Genomic DNA, 18,901 nt, shown 5'->3' with positions numbered 1-18,901 from the left:
TCCTCTAGTCACATGTCTGACATGGCTATGGTAAAGTGGAGTGACTTTGTTACCTGGATATCATTTGTTCACACATGTCCCTGTGCAATTGGACCATTTTGGACTGGCAGCTCCAGGTGAAAAATCTGACCTGTTTGAATTAGAAAAGCTATTACATGCGGGAACTGGACTGAATGAATAGGTGCTGCCCTCCTCTCCATCTTCACTCAATAGCAATGGTACATGCCATCTGTGTGATGGCATGTGTGTTTCACCTGGCAATCACAGGCCAATGTGTGATGCCACTGCCAGGCAGCATGCAGAAAATGTGTTCCTCTTCCATCTTGGTGTCATCAGTGTGTGCCATTTGCCTGCCCTTCATATGCAGTGAGGGTGCATGCATGTGAGGGTTTTAGTCATGTGGGACATGTGTCAATCAAGTACTGGTTCTCTTGCTTCTCAGCCCTCATTGTGTGCCATGGTGCTAATGCCTGTTTCCATTTCTTTGTTTTATGTCTTTGCAGGGGAAGACGCACCTGATACTGCTGGGGTTGTGGAGATGGTGCAGACCCAGGAGGGGTCCGAGGGCCGACCAACCACCCGTGAGGGACGTGGTGTGGTGGTGGGTGAGAACCCACAAGTGCTGCAGGTCGTGCTCTCAAGGGGTGTTTCTGGCTGCACCTCCCCCGAGCTGTACTCAGGTGTTGATTCGGATGATGAGACCTACGTGCCGTCGCAGGTGAGTGTTCCAGGGAGGGATTCTGTTCTGTCCCACCCACCTGCACCAGGGTCAGAACCCTCAATGGGGATGTCAGTGTTGGCAGCTACGCCTTTGGTGGTTACGGATGCAGGGTCACACTCTGCGACATCTGATCCTGTTCCTGGGCCAGCAGATCAGAGGGGCAATGCAGTCCTGCAGCCTCAGGCAGTGCCGGCACAGCAAGGCGCAGTTCGCCTTGCCCCAGACAGGTGTGGTGCCCGCCGACGTGGTTGCCGTACGCCACCTGGCAATACCGCATGGGAACAATCCATTTACAGTATGGCAACCCAACAGGCAGCATCATCCGAGATGATGGCTCAGGCCATGGATAGGGTGGCCACTTCCATTGTCCCCCTTGAAAGGCTGATGGAGCGACTACAGCAGGCAACCGACTCCATCTGCCAGTCACACAGGGAGGACATGTTGGCGTCCAACAGGGACAGGCGGGCGGCACTGGCGACTCTGCAGGAGGCCATCTCCATAGAGTCCCAGGGCCACAGGGAAGCCCTGAGGCAGGAGCTCCTTCACCTCAGGACGACTCTTGTTGAGCTTGAGGCTTCAACACACCAAAGGACAGAACAGCAGCTGGAGCGTCTCACCCGTACGCTCTCAGCTGAGATGCAGGCAACGAGGGCGGAGGTCCGGGCATCCCGTGAGTTGTTGCATGGGGACCTCCGCACACTCATCCTCCTGAACGAGACCTACCACACCCGCATGCTTGCAGCCATGGAGGAGCAGACTAGGGCCTTGCGTGGGCTGCCTCCCATAGTGCAACCACCTCCGGATGCAGCTGCACAGGGTGATAATAGCGACAGCAGTGATACTCCCACAATAGGGTAGCCGTGTGGGCCATGAGCCCATGGAGGTGTTTTTTTTTCCCAGGATCCACACAGGTGGGTTTTGGTGTGCACCCTGTCCTCGGACCTCCCGGGTGGCCTCCCCAACCCCCCCGGGCCCATCAATGGCCATTTTTGTTTTTTTTTTATTTTTATTTTTATTTTTATTTTTATTTTTATTTTTATTTTTAATTATTTTTTTCCCAATTTTTTGGGGACAATTTGTTGCCTTCCGTGGTTCCTGTGGGCATACGCTGCATTGTGGCTGGGCACATGCAGGCTTGTCATGTATTTGGTTCAGATGCTTGGGTTTGAGTCACACACACCCCTCCTGCTTCCCGTTTCCATGGGCTTGCAAAGGGTGTGCCCAAGTGACATTGACGTACATGGTGACATTGGACTCCCACTACATGTGTGGGTAGTCTAGTCAATACTGTGTATACATTCCTAGTGCATATTGCTGTTGTGTTGTACACTGCATGTTGCATTGATGTGTAACTCATCATCTGTGTCTACCTCCCAATTTGCAGGTCCCTTCCTCATGTCTACACAAGGCCCTCTAGTTTGGAGATGGGGTCCATGTTGGCAGCAGTGCACCTACAACTCTACATGGCGCCAACACTGCACAGTTGGTAGTGGTGGGAGTGCAGGCATTTCCAGGTGATGAGACTACTAATTTATAACATTTGTGATGTCATGTTAATGGTAGTACCTGCTCAAGTTTGTTGTTGGTCCTGCATTACTGTGAGCATTTCAGGTGTTGCAAGTTTCAATTAGGGACACTGTACATTGTGACACTAGTGTCATGTTGTGGGGATTACTTTGTTTACCTGCAAATAGCATGACATGGCACGGTGTGTCGTGTGGCGGTGCTGGGGATGGGTTGGCTGACATGGCACTGTCCTCTTGTTGCATTTTGCAAGTGGGTATTCATTTTAGCTGCTTGAATGTGTTTCTTCACAAAACTGCATTGGTGGTGTCTGTGTGGGTAGGGATGCACACATTGTAACACTTCCAGGTGAACAATCTCAGGCTGATATGGTTTTCACGGTTGATTCTCCAGACATTCAGGATCAGTGTCAGGTTGAGTCATCATTGATTGTCAGATGGAATGTGCCAGGGCAGTGTGCACTACACAGGGGTGTGATTTCTATGTGAAGTAATTAGCCACTAGCTGTGTACAGGCTGACTCCCCCGTGCCCTTTCCCCTCCCATGCGCATGGGCTGTGCATGTGGTTGGGGATGTGGGGCCACCACCATGTCCACGGCCAGGCCCCGGCGTGTTGCAATGTTGTGCAGGACACATGCTGCCACTATGATCCTGCACACTACTGGGGGGGGCGTACAACAGCTGCCCGCCAGAACGGTCAAGGGAGCGAAAGCGTGACTTTAGCACTCCGAATGTGCGCTCCACTATGCCCCGGGTTGTAATGTGGGCTGTGTTATATCTTACCTGGGGTGGCGTGGTGGGGTTCCGAATTGGCGTCATCATGTGGGGGCTGAGAGGGTAGGCACTGTCCCCTGTGGAGGTGGTGATTGGTATCATCATGCATGTGCAGTGGCATTCATACTCACCAAGCAGCCATGTATCGCCATGCCGCCCAGCTTCTAGGTCCCGGCTTAGGGTGGACATTCGATAAATGAAGCTGTCGTGGGTGGACCCGGGATAGTTGGCATATACTGAGGTGATGATTCCCTTGGCATTACATACTACCTGCACGTTGATGGAATGCCAGTGCTTGCAGTTCCTATAGATGTGCTCTGATGCCCTGGGGGGACGTAGAGCCACATGGGTGCAGTCGATGGCACCTAGCACTTTGGGGAATCGTGCCACACCGTAAAAATCCAGGGCGGCAGCATGCCTTTCTGCAGGTGTTCTGGGCAGGTATATGTGCCTGCGGACTGATGGGCGTGCAGTGATGATGTTCAAGACCTGGTGTAGGCAGTGTGACTGGGTGGCCTGTGATACCCCACCCACTATGGCACTTGTCCGCTGAAATGATCCAGTGGCTAAGAAGTGCAGTACATTGAGGACCTTCTCCAGGGGGCTGAGTGCTTGGGAGCACAGGGTGGGTGATGTGAGGTCATCCTCCCACTCACTCACCAGGACCAGTATTATGTGTGGTGGAAACCTGTACCTCCCATACACCTGGTCATCAGGCATCCCGAAAAGGCTGGTTCTGGGTGTGAATATTCTCGCCCTGACTATCCTCCTCCTCCTCCTTTGGTAGCCCACGCCCACTGCTGCTAGGAACGGTATGTTCATCCTGGGTCTGAGCTTGTTATTTTGTTAGCGCGCAAATTTATGCATTGCGCGTGTTGTAGGCGAGCATGTGACCCGCGCACCCCTGAAATCCAGTACCCAGTCCAATAGCGTGTGGAAATACCCGCGCACCCCGGGATACAGGTGCGCTGACGTACTTGCGTGTGTAAGTGCCCGCGCACCCCTGATATACACGTACATAGGCCAATCGCGTGTACGCGCACTTTTGTCCAATTACACTCGATGACACTCTGACGTGCTGTCCAATTACACGCGATGACACTCTGACGTGCAGTCTTTCCACGTGTGCTCTGTCATCACGTGCTGTGTGGGAAACACCCGTGCGGGTCACGTCACAGACGCGCTTACGCGCTGAGGGCCTTTGGGCCAATAGAATCGCGTATGCGTGCTGACGCGCTTACGCGCTAAGGGCCTTTCCTCGAATTTCACGCTGACGTGCAGGATTTTCACGTGCCAAATCACTCCGTATCAAGCTGGCCACGCGAAAACACACGGAAGACCACGCTCCTGCCCAGAAGGCCGAATTACTGCCCCCCAGTGCCCCGAGCAGCCTCCCACGTGCCATCTGCTGCTGCCTGCCTGCCTGCCTGCCTGCTGCCACCGTGCCCTGCCATTTGGTGCCTGCACATCAGCCATCTGCAGGGGTCCAGTTGCTGTGTCCACCCCTGCTGGAACTGAAGACTCCCGACTGGGATTACATCGCTCCACAGCCCAGCCCCAGAACCCAGTTGCCCACCCACACCTGCCTCTGGGGTTGCCATGTCGGGCACTTCCACATCTGGCACCAGTGGCAACCCCAGGCCAGAGGGGCAGAGGGGCACCATCTTCACTGCCACCGAAGTTGGTGTCCTGGTGGAGCATGTCCTGGGGCAGTATGATGCCCTCTTTGGATCGTCCCGCGCCAGCAAGGAAGGACGGGAGAGGATCTGGGCCGACTGTGTGGTTGCCATCAACGCGGAGGGGTTGGCAACCCGCGACGTCCAGAAGATCAAGAAGCGCTGGGAGGACTTGAGGTCCAGGACCCTCGTGAAGGCCCGGCGCCTCCTGGAGGAGGGCCGGGGCCGCATGAGTTCCATCCAGATGAGGGTCCTGGAACGCGTACGCCCAGCGCTCCACGCCCAGATCCTTGAGAGGGAGACCCGTCTGGAGTTGAGCGGTAAATGTCCAAGCATTGCTGTGTGAGACAGGGCATGTTGCAGTGTGCTGGTTCTCTGATACTTGCCTGTATGTGTGACATAGGCCATGTATGCATGTATGTGTGCAGGGACATCATGGTAATGCATGTGCGACCAGTGATGTGTGAACCACATGGTTGTTGCATGTGTTTAAATGCCACATGGGGAGCCCTATGCAGATTTTAGACATGAGAGCATGCCAGTCTCTGTTCCTGGACATGGGTGGGGGTGAGGGATGGGTGCTGATGGCAGGTACATATATGGTAGCCATGTCTGTGTGCCTGACCTGCGTGTCTGTGACTTGTGCATGCCATGGATGCATGACACATGTGTGTGACAATGCACAGCTTCACTGATGCAGCCTAGTTACCCTTGTATCTGCTGTGTTTGGGGTGTATGGGGCCAGATGGATGTGACTGAGGTGAAGTGTGTGCATGTGATAGGCATGACCCATGATGCATGTGAGTTCCATATCATTGTATGTTTCAAGAGTCCATTGGACATGTATGGAAATGTCCATGGCATGCACCATGCCTGTTACTGTGTGTGTTTTGCCTGGACTGACCCATGTGTTGTGGAGGGACATGATGGAAGTGTACTTTGACAGTGGTACTCATCTGCTATTGCTTCCTGTCTAGGGGACCATTGTACAGTACCCTGATGCTTGTGTTCTTTGTCTCCCTCTACGCAGCGGCTAGTGAAGAAGAGGGCGGAGACGGCGCTGTGGAGCAAGGCGGCGGGGATGCCCCCACGGCTGCAGCGGAAGGGATGGGTGAGCCCCCACAGGGGCCTGCTACGGTGGAAGACGGTGAGGAGCCATCCAGGTTGGTGGTTTCCACAGAGGAGGAGGAGGCCGCAACAGGGGCACACATGGGGCCTGGTGGGGGCATCCCTGCTGGTGCAAGTGGTGCAGTCCATGGCCAGGGGCAGGAGGAAGCACAGGTCACCGTGGAGGGGCCTGTGCATGTCGCTGTCCCTGACCCTGTGAGTGCACCACCATGCACCAGCAGGGTTGCCCCGTCCCAGGCCCGCCCGCTGGTAGAGGTGATGTCCATGTCACCTGACTCCCCTCCACCTGCGGACGAGGGGACCCGTGTCCGTATGGAGAAGGTCCTGATTGGGGTTGCGATGCGCGCGGGTGCAATTCATGATGACGTGCGTGCTTCCCGGGAGGAGCACGCACATCATCACGAAGAGCACCGTGCCGACGTGGCCCAATTGGGATCTTCCATGTTCGGGGGTTTCCTGCATGTGTCGGCCAATCTGGCGGCCCTCTCCTCCTCTGTGGAGGCTATACGCCAGTCGTTCTCCTTGCCGTCTTCTGGCCCAGATGCCACCAGGGCCCCCTGTGGACCTGCCCTGACCTATGCAGCCAGCTCGGTGGGGATCCTATCCCTGCCACAGTCGGGAGTCGGAGGTCAAGCAGGGGTGGACACCACAGCAACTGTACCCCAGCAGATGGAGGATGTGCCGGCATCATCAGGCAGGGCACGTGCACGACGGCGTCGGTGGATTCCATCAGCCTGGATGCCGTCGTGCTGGCAGAGGCAGTTGCGTCGGAGGCAGCAGCAGAGTCAACGTGGGAGGCATCATGGCTCGGGGCCATCAACATCGGAGGGGCAGGCATCGGCCGGAGGGCAGGAGGACCCAGGACAGGAAATGTCTTCCGTGTGGCTGCGGTTGGGCCAGCAGATGGGTGGGGAGCGGCGGCGGGCGGAAGAGGAGCGGCTCACGATGGTCAGGGCGGAGAACTCCATGCGGAGGGCCCTGAGGCGGGCCGAGTGCCTCGAGGCAATCCGCAGGGGGTTGGAGGAGCAGATGGCGTCGTCCCTGCGGACCCTCGGGGCCATGGAACAGGACCGCCTTCGGGACATAGACGAGGAGTTTGATGATGCCCTGGCCCGGAACACTACGGAGTGAGCCGCTGGACTTGCCCGCCGCCTTTGTATATAGTTCTTTAGTTTTAGATTTCATTTGTTTATTCTTATGATTTGGAGTCGACGGACACAGCTCCACTTTTTGTATATAGTTGCATTTTTGTTAGGGTTTTTTGTAGGTTTCCTTTGTTCAGTTGGGCTCATGGACCCTTGGATATTTTGTATAGTTCTTCATTGGATTGTTTTATTTTTAATTTTATTTTTTCTTCTCCATGGAGCAATGGTGTTTGGATTTTTGTTTTTTTCTGTCGGATTGATTTCATTTTTAATGTGACTTTGAAGTACATATTTTTTGGATTTGGTGTTTTTCATTTTTTGGGACGGACATGCACCTTTTCTTTTTTTCATTGGCATTGTACTTTGTTTCATTTCATTTGCATTCATATTTATTTAATACATTTTTGTTTTCATACTTCACTGTGTGGTATCATCTCATTGGTTTCATGCATGTCATGTTGGGTGTTTTCAAAATCATTTGCAACCATTGTGTGTGACAGACATGGGTTCATTTGCTTTATGTACGTTAGGGGTGTAACATGTAATTTTCATTTCCATGTGGGTGAATGGGTTACTTGGTAGGGCCTTTTGGCTGTGGAGGCTGACCATTACGCACATGGTTGGTGATTGTGAGGACCTGGGTGCAGGGGGACATGGGTGGGGGCCTGGTGGAGGCTGCCCCTGCACTGCTGGGGGGTGGGGGTGGTGGGAGACATGAGTGGGGGCCTGGTGGAGGGTGCCCCTGGTGGCTGGGGGGTGGGGGTGGTGGTAGACATGAGTGGCGGCCTGGTGGAGGCTGCCCCTGCACTGCTGGGGGGTAGGGGTGGTGGGAGACATGAGTGGGGGCCTGGTGGAGGGTGCCCCTGCACTGCTGGGGGGTGGGGGTGCAGGGGGACATGAGTGGGGGCCTGGTGGAGGGTGCCCCTGGTGGCTGGGGGGTGGGGGTGGTGGTAGACATGAGTGAGGGCCTGGTGGAGGCTGCCCCTGGTGGCGGGGGGTGGGGGTGATAGGGGCCATGAGTGGGGGCCTGGTGGAGGGTGCCCCTGGATGCTGGGGGTGGGGGTGGTGGGAGACATGAGTGGGGGCCTGGTGGAGGCTGCCCCTGGTGGCGGGGGGTGGGGGTGATAGGGGCCATGAGTGGGGGCCTGGTGGAGGCTGCCCCTGGTGGCGGGGGGTGGTGGTGATAGGGGACATGAGTGGGGGCCTGGTGGAGGGTGCCCCTGCACTGCTGGGGGGTGGGGGTGGTGGGAGACATGAGTGGGGGCCTGGTGGAGGCTGCCCCTGGTGGCTGGGGGGTGGGGGTGGTGGTAGACATGAGTGGGGGCCTGGTGGAGGCTGCCCCTGCACTGCTGGGGGGTGGGGGTGATAGGGGACATGAGTGGGGGCCTGGTGGGGGCTGGCCATGGTGGCTGGGGGGTGGGGGTGGTGGGAGACATGAGTGGGGGCCTGGTGGAGGGTGCCCCTGGATGCTGGGGGGTGGGGGTGCAGGGGGACATGAGTGGGGGCCTGGTGGGGGCTGCCCATGGTGGCTGGGGGTGGGGGTGGGTGGTAGACATGAGTGGGGGCCTGGTGGAGGGTGCCCCTGGTGGATGGGGGGTGGGGGTGGTGGTAGACATGAGTGGGGGCCTGGTGGAGGCTGCCCCTGCACTGCTGGGGGGTGGGGGTGCAGGGGGACATGAGTGGGGGCCTGGTGGAGGGTGCCCCTGGATGCTGGGGGGTGGGGGTGCAGGGGGACATGAGTGGGGGCCTGGTGGGGGCTGCCCATGGTGGCTGGGGGGTGGGGGTGGTGGGAGACATGGATGGGGGCCTGGTGGAGGGTGCCCCTGGTGGCTGGGGGGTGGGGGTGGTGGGAGACATGAGTGGGGGCCTGGTGGAGGGTGCTCCTGGATGCTGGGGGGTGGGGGTGCAGGGGGACATGAGTGGGGGCCTGGTGGAGGGTGCCCCTGCACTGCTGGGGGGTGGGGGTGATAGGGGACATGAGTGGGGGCCTGGTGGGGGCTGGCCATGGTGGCTGGGGGGTGGGGGTGGTGGGAGACATGAGTGGGGGCCTGGTGGGGGCTGCCCATGGTGGCTGGGGGGTGGGGGTGATAGGGGACATGAGTGGGGGCCTGGTGGAGGCTGCCCCTGGTGGCTGGGGGGTGGGGGTGGTGGTAGACATGAGTGGGGGCCTGGTGGAGGCTGCCCCTGCACTGCTGGGGGTTGGGGGTGATAGGGGACATGAGTGGGGGCCTGGTGGGGGCTGGCCATGGTGGCTGGGGGGCGGGGGTGGTGGGAGACATGGGTGGGGGCATGGTGGAGGCTGCCCCTGGTGGCTGGGGGGTGGGGGTGGTGGGAGACATGAGTGGGGGCCTGGTGGAGGGTGCCCCTGGATGCTGGGGGGTGGGGGTGCATGGGGACATGAGTGGGGGCCTGGTGGGGGCTGGCCATGGTGGCTGGGGGGTGGGGGTGGTGGGAGACATGAGTGGGGGCCTGGTGGAGGGTGCCCCTGGATGCTGGGGGGTGGGGGTGATAGGGGACATGAGTGGGGGCCTGGTGGGCCTGGCCGTGGTGGCTGGGGGGTGGGGGTGGTGGGAGACATGGTTCGGGCCTGGTGGAGGGTGCCCCTGGATGCTGGGGGGTGGGGGTGCAGGGGGACATGAGTGGGGGTCTGGTGGAGGGTGCCCCTGCTCTGCTGGGGGGTGGGGGTGATAGGGAACATAAGTGGGGGCCTGTTGGGGGCTGGCCATGGTGGCTGGGGGGTGGGGGTGGTGGGAGACATGGGTGGGGGCCTGGTGGAGGCTGCCCCTGGTGGCTGGGGGGTGGGGGTGGTGGGAGACATGAGTGGGGGCCTGGTGGAGGGTGCCCCTGGATGCTGGGGGGTGGGGGTGCAGGGGGACATGAGTGTTGGCCTGGTGGGGGCTGGCCATGGTGGCTGGGGGTGGGGGTGGTGGGAGACATGAGTGGGGGCCTGGTGGAGGGTGCCCCTGGATGCTGGGGGGTGGGGGTGATAGGGGACATGAGTGGGGGCCTGGTGGGGGCTGGCCATGGTGGCTGGGGGGTGGGGGTGGTGGGAGACATGAGTGGGGGCCTGGTGGAGGGTGCCCCTGGATGCTTGGGGGTGGGGGTGCAGGGGGACATGAGTGGGGGCCTGGTGGAGGGTGCCCCTGCACTGCTGGGGGGGGTGATAGGGGACATGAGTGGGGGCCTGGTGGGTGCTGGCCATGGTGGCTGTGGGGTGGGGGTGGTGGGAGACATGGGTGGGGGCCTGGTGGAGGCTGCCCCTGGTGGCTGGGGGGTGGGGGTGGTGGGAGACATGAGTGGGGGCCTGGTGGAGGGTGCCCCTGGATGCTGGGGGTGGGGGTGCAGGGGGACATGAGTGGGGGCCTGGTGGGGGCTGGCCATGGTGGCTGGGGGGTGGGGGTGGTGGTAGACATGAGTGGGGGCCTGGTGGAGGCTGCCCCTGCACTGCTGGGGGGTGGGGGTGATAGGGGACATGAGTGGGGGCCTGGTGGGGGCTGGCCATGGTGGCTGGGGGGTGGGGGTGGTGGGAGACATGGGTGGGGGCCTGGTGGAGGCTGCCCCTGGTGGCTGGGGGGTGGGGCTGGTGGGAGACATGAGTGGGGGCCTGGTGGAGGGTGCCCCTGGATGCTGGGGGGTGGGGGTGCAGGAGGACATGAGTGGGGGCCTGGTGGGGGCTGGCCATGGTGGCTGGGGGGTGGGGGTGGTGGTAGACATGAGTGGGGGCCTGGTGGAGGCTGCCCCTGCACTGCTGGGGGGTGGGGGTGATAGGGGACATGAGTGGGGGCCTGGTGGGGGCTGGCCATGGTGGCTGGGGGGTGGGGGTGGTGGGAGACATGGGTGGGGGCCTGGTGGAGGCTGCCCCTGGTGGCTGGGGGGTGGGGGTGGTGGGAGACATGAGTGGGGGCCTGGTGGAGGATGCCCCTGGATGCTGGGGGATGGGGGTGCAGGGGGACATGAGTGGGGGCCTGGTGGGGGCTGGCCATGGTGGCTGGGGGGTGGGGGTGGTGGGAGACATGAGTGGGGGCCTCGTGGAGGGTGCCCCTGGATGCTGGGGGGTGGGGGTGATAGGGGACATGAGTGGGGGCCTGGTGTTGGCTGGCCATGGTGGCTGGGGGGTGGGGGTGGTGGGAGACATGAGTGGGGGCCTGGTGGAGGGTGCCCCTGGATGCTGGGGGGTGGGGGTGCAGGGGGACATGAGTGGGGGCCTGGTGGGGGCTGCCCATGGTGGCTGGGGGGTGGGGGTGGGTGGTAGACATGAGTGGGGGCCTGGTGGAGGGTGCCCCTGCACTGCTGGGGGGTGGGGGTGGTGGGAGACATGGATGGGGGCCTGGTGGAGGGTGCCCCTGGTGGCTGGGGGGTGGGGGTGGTGGGAGACATGAGTGGGGGCCTGGTGGAGGGTGCTCCTGGATGCTGGGGGGTGGGGGTGCAGGGGGACATGAGTGGGGGCCTGGTGGAGGGTGCCCCTGCACTGCTGGGGTGTGGGGGTGGTGGGAGACATGAGTGGGGGCCTGGTGGAGGCTGCCCCTGGTGGCTGGGGGGTGGGGGTGGTGGTAGACATGAGTGGGGGCCTGGTGGAGGCTGCCCCTGCACTGCTGGGGGGTGGGGGTTATAGGGGACATGAGTGGGGGCCTGGTGGGGGCTGGCCATGGTGGCTGAGGGGTGGTGGTGTTGGGAGACATGAGTGGGGGCCTGGTGGAGTGTGCCCCTGGATGCTGGGGGGTGGGGGTGCAGGGGGACATGAGTGGGGGCCTGGTGGGGGCTGCCCATGGTGGCTGGGGGGTGGGGGTGGGTGGTAGACATGAGTGGGGGCCTGGTGGAGGGTGCCCCTGGTGGCTGGGGGGTGGGGGTGGTGGTAGACATGAGTGGAGGCCTGGTGGAGGCTGCCCCTGCACTGCTAGGGGGTGGGGGTGGTGGGAGACATGAGTCGGGGCCTGGTGGAGGGTGCCCCTGCACTGCTGGGGGGTGGGGGTTGTGGGAGACATGGGTGGGGGCCTGGTGGAGGCTGCCCCTGGTAGCGGGGGATGGGGGTGATAGGGGCCAAGAGTGGGGGCCTGGTGGAGGGTGCCCCTGGATGCTGGGGGGTGGGGGTGCAGGGGGACATGAGTGGGGGCCTGGTGGAGGGTGCCCCTGCACTGCTGGGGGGTGGGGGTGATAGGGGACATGAGTGGGGGCCTGGTGGAGGCTGCCCCTGGTGGCTGGGGGGTGGGGGTGGTGGTAGACATGAGTGGGGGCCTGGTGGAGGCTGCCCATGCACTGCTGGGGGGTGGGGGTGATAGGGGACATGAGTGGGGGCCTGGTGGGGGCTGGCCATGGTGGCTGGGGGGTGGAGGTGCAGGGGGACATGAGTGGGGGCCTGGTGGGGGCTGCCCATGGTGGCTGGGGGGTGGGGGTGGGTGGTAGACATGAGTGGGGGTATGGTGGAGGGTGCCCCTGGTGGCTAGGGGTGGGGGTGGTGGTAGACATGAGTGGGGGCCTGGTGGAGGCTGCCCCTGCACTGCTGGGGGGTGGGGGTGATAGGGGACATGAGTGGGGGCCTGGTGGGAGCTGGCCATGGTGGCTGGGGGGTGGGGGTGGTGGGAGACATGAGTGGGGGCCTGGTGGAGGGTGATCTGGATGCTGGGGGGTGGGGGTGCAGGGGGACATGAGTGGGGGCCTGGTGGGGGGTGGCCATGGTGGCTGGGGGGTGGGGGTGGTGGTAGACATGAGTGGGGGCCTGGTGGAGGGTGCCCCTGCACTGCTGGGGGGTGGGGGTGATAGGGGACATGAATGGGGGCCTGGTGGGGGCTGGCCATGGTGGCTGGGGGTTGGGGGTGTTGGGAGACATGAGTGGGGGCCTGGTGGAGGGTGCCCCTGGATGCTGGGGGGTGGGGGTGCAGGGGGACATGAGTGGGGGTCTGGTGGGGGCTGCCCATGGTGGCTGGGGGGTGGGGGTGGGTGGGAGACATGAGTGGGGGCCTGGTGGAGGCTGCCCCTGGTGGCGGGGGGGTGGGGGTGATAGGGGCCATGAGTGGGGGCCTGGTGGAGGGTGCCCCTGGATGCTGGGGGGTGGGGGTGCAGGGGGACATGAGTGGGGGCCTGGTGGAGGGTGCCCCTGCACTGCTGGGAGGTGGGGGTGATAGGGGACATGAGTGGGGGCCTGGTGGGGGCTGCCTATGGTGGCTGGAGGTGGGGGTGGGTGGGAGACTTGAGTGGGGGCCTGGTGGGGGCTGCCCATGGTGGCTGGGGGGTGGTGGGAGACATGAGTGGGGGCCTGGTGCAGGGTGCCCCTGGATGCTGGGGGGTGGGGGTGCTGGGTGACATGAGCAGGTGTGCAGGGTAGTCCCCTGTGGTGTGTGCTGCCTGCAGGGGCCGTGGAGGGTGTACAGGGAATACCTGGGAGCACACAGCCAAATCGCGTGTAGAATTTCCCGCGTTCCCCTGTCATACACGTGCCCAGCCAAATCGCGTGTGGAACTTCCCGCGCACCCCTGTAATCCACGTACCCTGACAAATCGCGTGTGGAACTTCCCGCGCACCCCTGAAATCCACGTACGCCCCTGGATGCTGGGGGGTGGGGGTGCTGGGTGACATGAGCAGGTGTGCAGTGTAGTCCCCTGTGGTGTGTGCTGCCTGCAGGGGCCGTGGAGGGTGTACAGGGAATACCTGGGAGCACACAGCCAAATCGCGTGTAGAATTTCCCGCGTTCCCCTGTCATACACGTGCCCAGCCAAATCGCGTGTGGAACTTCCCGCGCACCCCTGTAATCCACGTACCCTGACAAATCGCGTGTGGAACTTCCCGCGCACCCCTGAAATCCACATACCCGGCCAAATCACGTGTGGTACTTCCCGCGCACCCCTGAAATCCACGTACACGGCCAAATCTCGTGTGGAACTTCCCGCGCACCACCGAAATCCACGTACCCTGACAAATCGCGTGTGGAACTTCCCGCGCACCACTGAAATCCACGTACACGGCCAAATCGCACGTGGAACTTCCCGCGCACCCCTGAAATCCACGTACACGGCCAAATCGCGTGTGGAACTTCCCGCGCACCCCTGTAATCCACGTACCCTGACAAATCGCGTGTGGAACTTCCCGCAAACCCCTGGAATTCACATGCCCTGCCAATTCGCGTGTGAGACTTCCCGAGCACCCCGGTATACACGCACACTTATTTTTTGTCAGCGGGTGTCCGTGTTTGTGGGTACCCCTTTGCACGTCATTTGTCCTGGAGGGCCACAGTATGGGACATTCATCATGGCAGTATATAGGTGCTATTTTTTGGCGCACCTTTTGGCGCACATTTCTTACAGGCGCAGAGACGCTACCGCCTGCTTTCTTGTGGCGGTCGTGTTTGTGCCTGTGCGCTGGTTTGAGCGTGCGCTTTTTTGCCCTATTCTATTCCATGAATACGTGTTGTAGGCGAGCGTGTGGGCGTTCCGCGCACTTGTACCCTGTACTTCCCCCGTGACGCCCACATTTTGGCAAGTTGTTCCCCATTCTGAGTGTTACGCCCCGTGTTCCGCCTACTTTTGTTGCGTGCGCCGCGCTATGTGCGATTTTCGCTGTGGCCTGTGCGATTTTCGCTGTGACCTGGCGCACGCAGTTAGATGGCCTGTGCGCCAACGTGCGCCGCACACTTTTTTATCGCACATCCGATGGTTTTCTCGCGCAAGGCCTTCCATGAATCGATGTGCGCTGCTTTTCGTGCGATTTTCGCACTTGCACTGCGATTTTCGCTATTCCACTGCGATTCGCACGTTTTTGGCCACTTGCGCCGCGCTAATTATTCCATGAATCGGCCTGTAAATGCGCAGCTTTCAGGTATATCAAATGTCCAATGGATTAATGTATTTTTTGCACATTCAAGAATTCAAATGCTCTAACATTGTTTTAGTGTATGTGCAAAATAACCAAGTTTGTGCAGATTTTCACAATTAAAATGTTTACCAACTCAGGCTTCTCTCAGATTCAATAGTCATTAACGTCAGATACACAGTCTCAGTAACATTTATTGAGAGTCTGGTGTTATCACACATCTTCATCATTACGACAACAATATGTAGTCTTTATTGAAAAACCTATACAATCCAGTTTCATTTCTATATCCACAGGCACCCAACACCATTGAAAATAAGGCCATGAACAATTATGTTCTACTTTCTGCCGATAGTTCCGGGACTTTTTTTTTATTGTCCCTACGGTTCGGCCATGTGTTTTTAAGCATAAATCGGTAGATCGTAGAAAACTTTCCTATGGACCATACCCGACTTTTCGTCCATTAACGCACTCGAAATCAGCCGCCATTTTCTGATAATCCTCTCACTTGCCGTATCGCCCTGGCTCACCTGCTTTTGCGGCACTAAATCAAATCCCCCGCCCCTGAGCCTGACATCAGCAGACGCGTACCGCCCATTTCCCAACGCCAAAGCACGTTTCGTGTCAACAATCGCTGCGCCTCAGCTAATGACGTGTCGCCATGGAAATGGCAGGACGCCTCTTTCCTCAATAAGTATAAACACACCGTTTCACAACACACAGCAGCAGATTTTCGATTCCATTACTCTCTCTGTGTTACTTTGAGTATTCTGTGACTCGTTTCTGTGCTCTGGTCAGCTACCTTCGCCACTTCTAGGCCTTGTGAACACCTGTACCATCTCTGTAAGTTATTTTACTTTCTTTACCACACAATGGCTATAATAATGCCGTATATGTACGAGCCCGAGTACACCGAGGAAGAACTACTGGAAAGGCAAGCACGCGAAAACGATGGGGATTCGGACGGCAGTTGGGAGGACCAGTCAATGGATGAAGAGCCTGGACCATGTCGCATGGACGGCGTCTCCACCTGGTGCACGTGCAATCGGTCCGAGCTAATGCCAACTGAGGAGGAGAACTGCTGCTGCCGTGAAAATTCCGGGTGCTTGGCCTACATTTCGGAAGGCGAGCTAAGTCCGCAATGCATCACCGAGCTGCCAGAGTTCAGGGAAGCCTGCCTCTCACGGACCGTGTTGAGGATGATGATGGTGCTTATGCACGAACTTCGCGGCACTGTTCGTCCGCGTAATCCGAGTAACGAGTAAGTATACTCTGGTTTTGATGTCAGTGATGCCACTACTATGTCATGGTCGTCTCCCACATATAAAATTACATCTACATATCATTCGAATGCATGTAAATTGGGTCCATATTGTGCATTTTCTAGATAGAATTTTTTTCAAAGCAGAATGATAAGAAAGTTTTGTCATTTTAATACAGTTTGCATCTTTCATTTTCACAGGTGGTACAGGCTGGTGGCCTATCGTTGCTTCACTTGGTGGCTTCACGGGAGGCTCGGACACCGCGTTCAGAGAGTAATACCTGCCTGTGCGGTACTTGCCATTAGACAACATTTCCCAAGCGACAGTGGACAATACCGCGGATTTTCCCTGGATGTGCTGCAACCGGAACTTTACAATGTGTAATGTTTATTATTTATGTTCAATTGAAATTAAGATCTAAAATAAAACCCAACATATATTTTAACAATGGTTGTTTTCATTTTTTAAATGAATCTAGTGTGTCTCCATTGAATAGTCTTCCTGTGCCTTGTCTTGTCACACCACATGTCTCCGGCCAGCATCCTCCCTCACGCTGGCCGCCCACCTTCAATCCACATAACCTTTGCACCCATATATTCTCCTGGGAGGGTGAGGTATTTATAAAGTCACCCCCCTGCCTTCCATGTACTAGATCCTGCAGCCTGCCTCTTACATGCAGTTAGATGGCCTCTCCTTGGTGAGGCCCTGCGGCAAACGAGTCTTGTCTGCACGACCAGCGCCCCAATCCACCCCCCGCCCTATCAAAGGCAGTTCGCACCGGGGTACTTGTGCTGCCAAGTGGAGCTGTCAGGGAGCGATAAAGGCCAAGAGGTGCCAAAGACCATGTACACTTCAAAGTGGTCTATAGAGCATGGGTTGTTGTTCCCATGTCTACCTCCAGACCCCGTGTCTCCTGCCAAGCACCCCCCCTCACGCTGGACGGCCCCCTGCAATCCACATAAGTGTGTCTCCATTCACGAGTCTTCCTGTGTCTTGTCTGCACGACCAGCGCCCCAATCCACCCCCCGCCCTATCAAAGGCAGTTCGCACTGGGGTACTTGTGCTGCCAAGTGGAGCTGTCAGGGAGCGATAAAGGCCAAGAGGTGCCAAAGACCATGTACACTTCAAAGTGGTCTATAGAGCATGGGTTGTTGTTCCCATGTCTACCTCCAGACCCGTGTCTCCTGCCAAGCATCCCCCCTCACGCTGGACGGCCACCTGCAATCCGCATAATGCCACGACATATAGACGTCATTCATTCACAAACACACCCCTGTTTCGAATTCTTTATAACCCACTTCATATTTCTAATGAGCACTTCTTTGCGCTTTGCTAGTCAACCCGTGAAGGTGCTGGTTATCTGCTCTTCGTCTCTGTGAACTTCCGTGACCACTCCGAGGAAACTCCTCAGTTTGCAACCGGTGAACTGCTCCCTGTTGTACGACAAGAAAGTACTCTGATCCCTGCATCTAACTGTTTGTTCGTCAAGGTAAGGCCATGTACCATAATCATTTTGCGTCCAATTTCTTTTTGTTGAAGACAGTACATGCAAGGAACTAGTCACATGTTCTGAGTTTACATTGGTATTCATAGAGAATTGTTGATCTTTACTTTTCAGAACTTTCCACAATGCCTCCCTGTTCCATTGGCGGTTGCCCTTCGAAGACCCATAATAAATCTGAAGGTACTATAATGCATGTTTTCCCTAAGACAATAGATCAGATAAGAGAATGGGTCCGATATTGCGGATATCCACCGTCTGAGCTTGAAAGTAGAGTCCTAGAAGTCTTTGCGGACAAGAGGGGTGATCGATACCGCATCTGCAGCAGGCACTTTAGCTCAGACATGTACTCCACATCATTGCTAATAAAGAAGAACACACCGCGAGCGAGGCGAAAATTGCTCTCAACCGCTATTCCCACTCTATTCGTCCACATCCCTCCACTGGTGAGTCAAGTTTACGTATTTATCTCTCGGCCTTGCGGTAGTGTGTAGCATTAGCTAACAATAATTTCCCCATTTATGTATCCACTCAATATGAAGGCGGAAGATTCTCCATCCGTGTCGTTATTGCAGTCATCAGCCACTTCAAGCGCCTATCGGGTAATCTTACTTGGCTATTCTGCCACTGACTTTTTTTAGGCATGTAAATCAATAGTTTTAATTTATCGTGTAATTATTTTACCTAATGGTACACCCTTGTACTCGTCCTCTAGTCTTTGTTTTCAGTTATAATTATTGTTATCCAAAATAATGCAAGTACTGTCTTTCAGGGAGATGCTGAGGAGTCCAACGTATTGACGACAACCGTTGATGTCACTCAGATGCTCGAGGTACGTTTCCGGACAGTTCCATCGATCGAGATCATCAGATCTTGCATTCTTGTAGCGTGATTGTTACACACAATGTTTCTTTCGTTTTTAGCCATTGATATGTCCTTCTGTTGTCGCCCTCCTATGTGTCTTCTTTTTTCAATATTGTGTTCATTACTAATGAAAGTCCTACGTTTCAGGGAGTCGATGGAGCATTAGTCCAAGAAGAAGGGGGAGCATGCAGTTACGGGTCGGCGCAACAGCTTGCAGAAGTGTGCACCGCAGTTACATCGTCCCTTGATGTTCTTATGCATTTCGAGGTATGGATACTGACAGTTCGATCAAGCGAAATCATATGACGTGATTACATCCGCTATACTTCCATCTTTATTAACGCAAGTACTATGTTTCAGGGAGATGACGGAGCTTCTTCCACAAGGACATTACCCCTAGTAGTTGATGCAGATCTCTGGGTGGTGACACTTCCAACGATCGAGCAAATCGAATCATATTTACATATCCATTATTTATTTTAGACAACTGATCATTTGTGCAGGTC

This window comes from Ambystoma mexicanum, chromosome 3p (assembly GCF_040938575.1).
Source record: "Ambystoma mexicanum isolate Mex_15411 chromosome 3p, UKY_AmexF1_1, whole genome shotgun sequence".
NCBI lineage: Eukaryota > Metazoa > Chordata > Amphibia > Caudata > Ambystomatidae > Ambystoma > Ambystoma mexicanum.
This window is presented reverse-complemented; position numbering follows the sequence as displayed.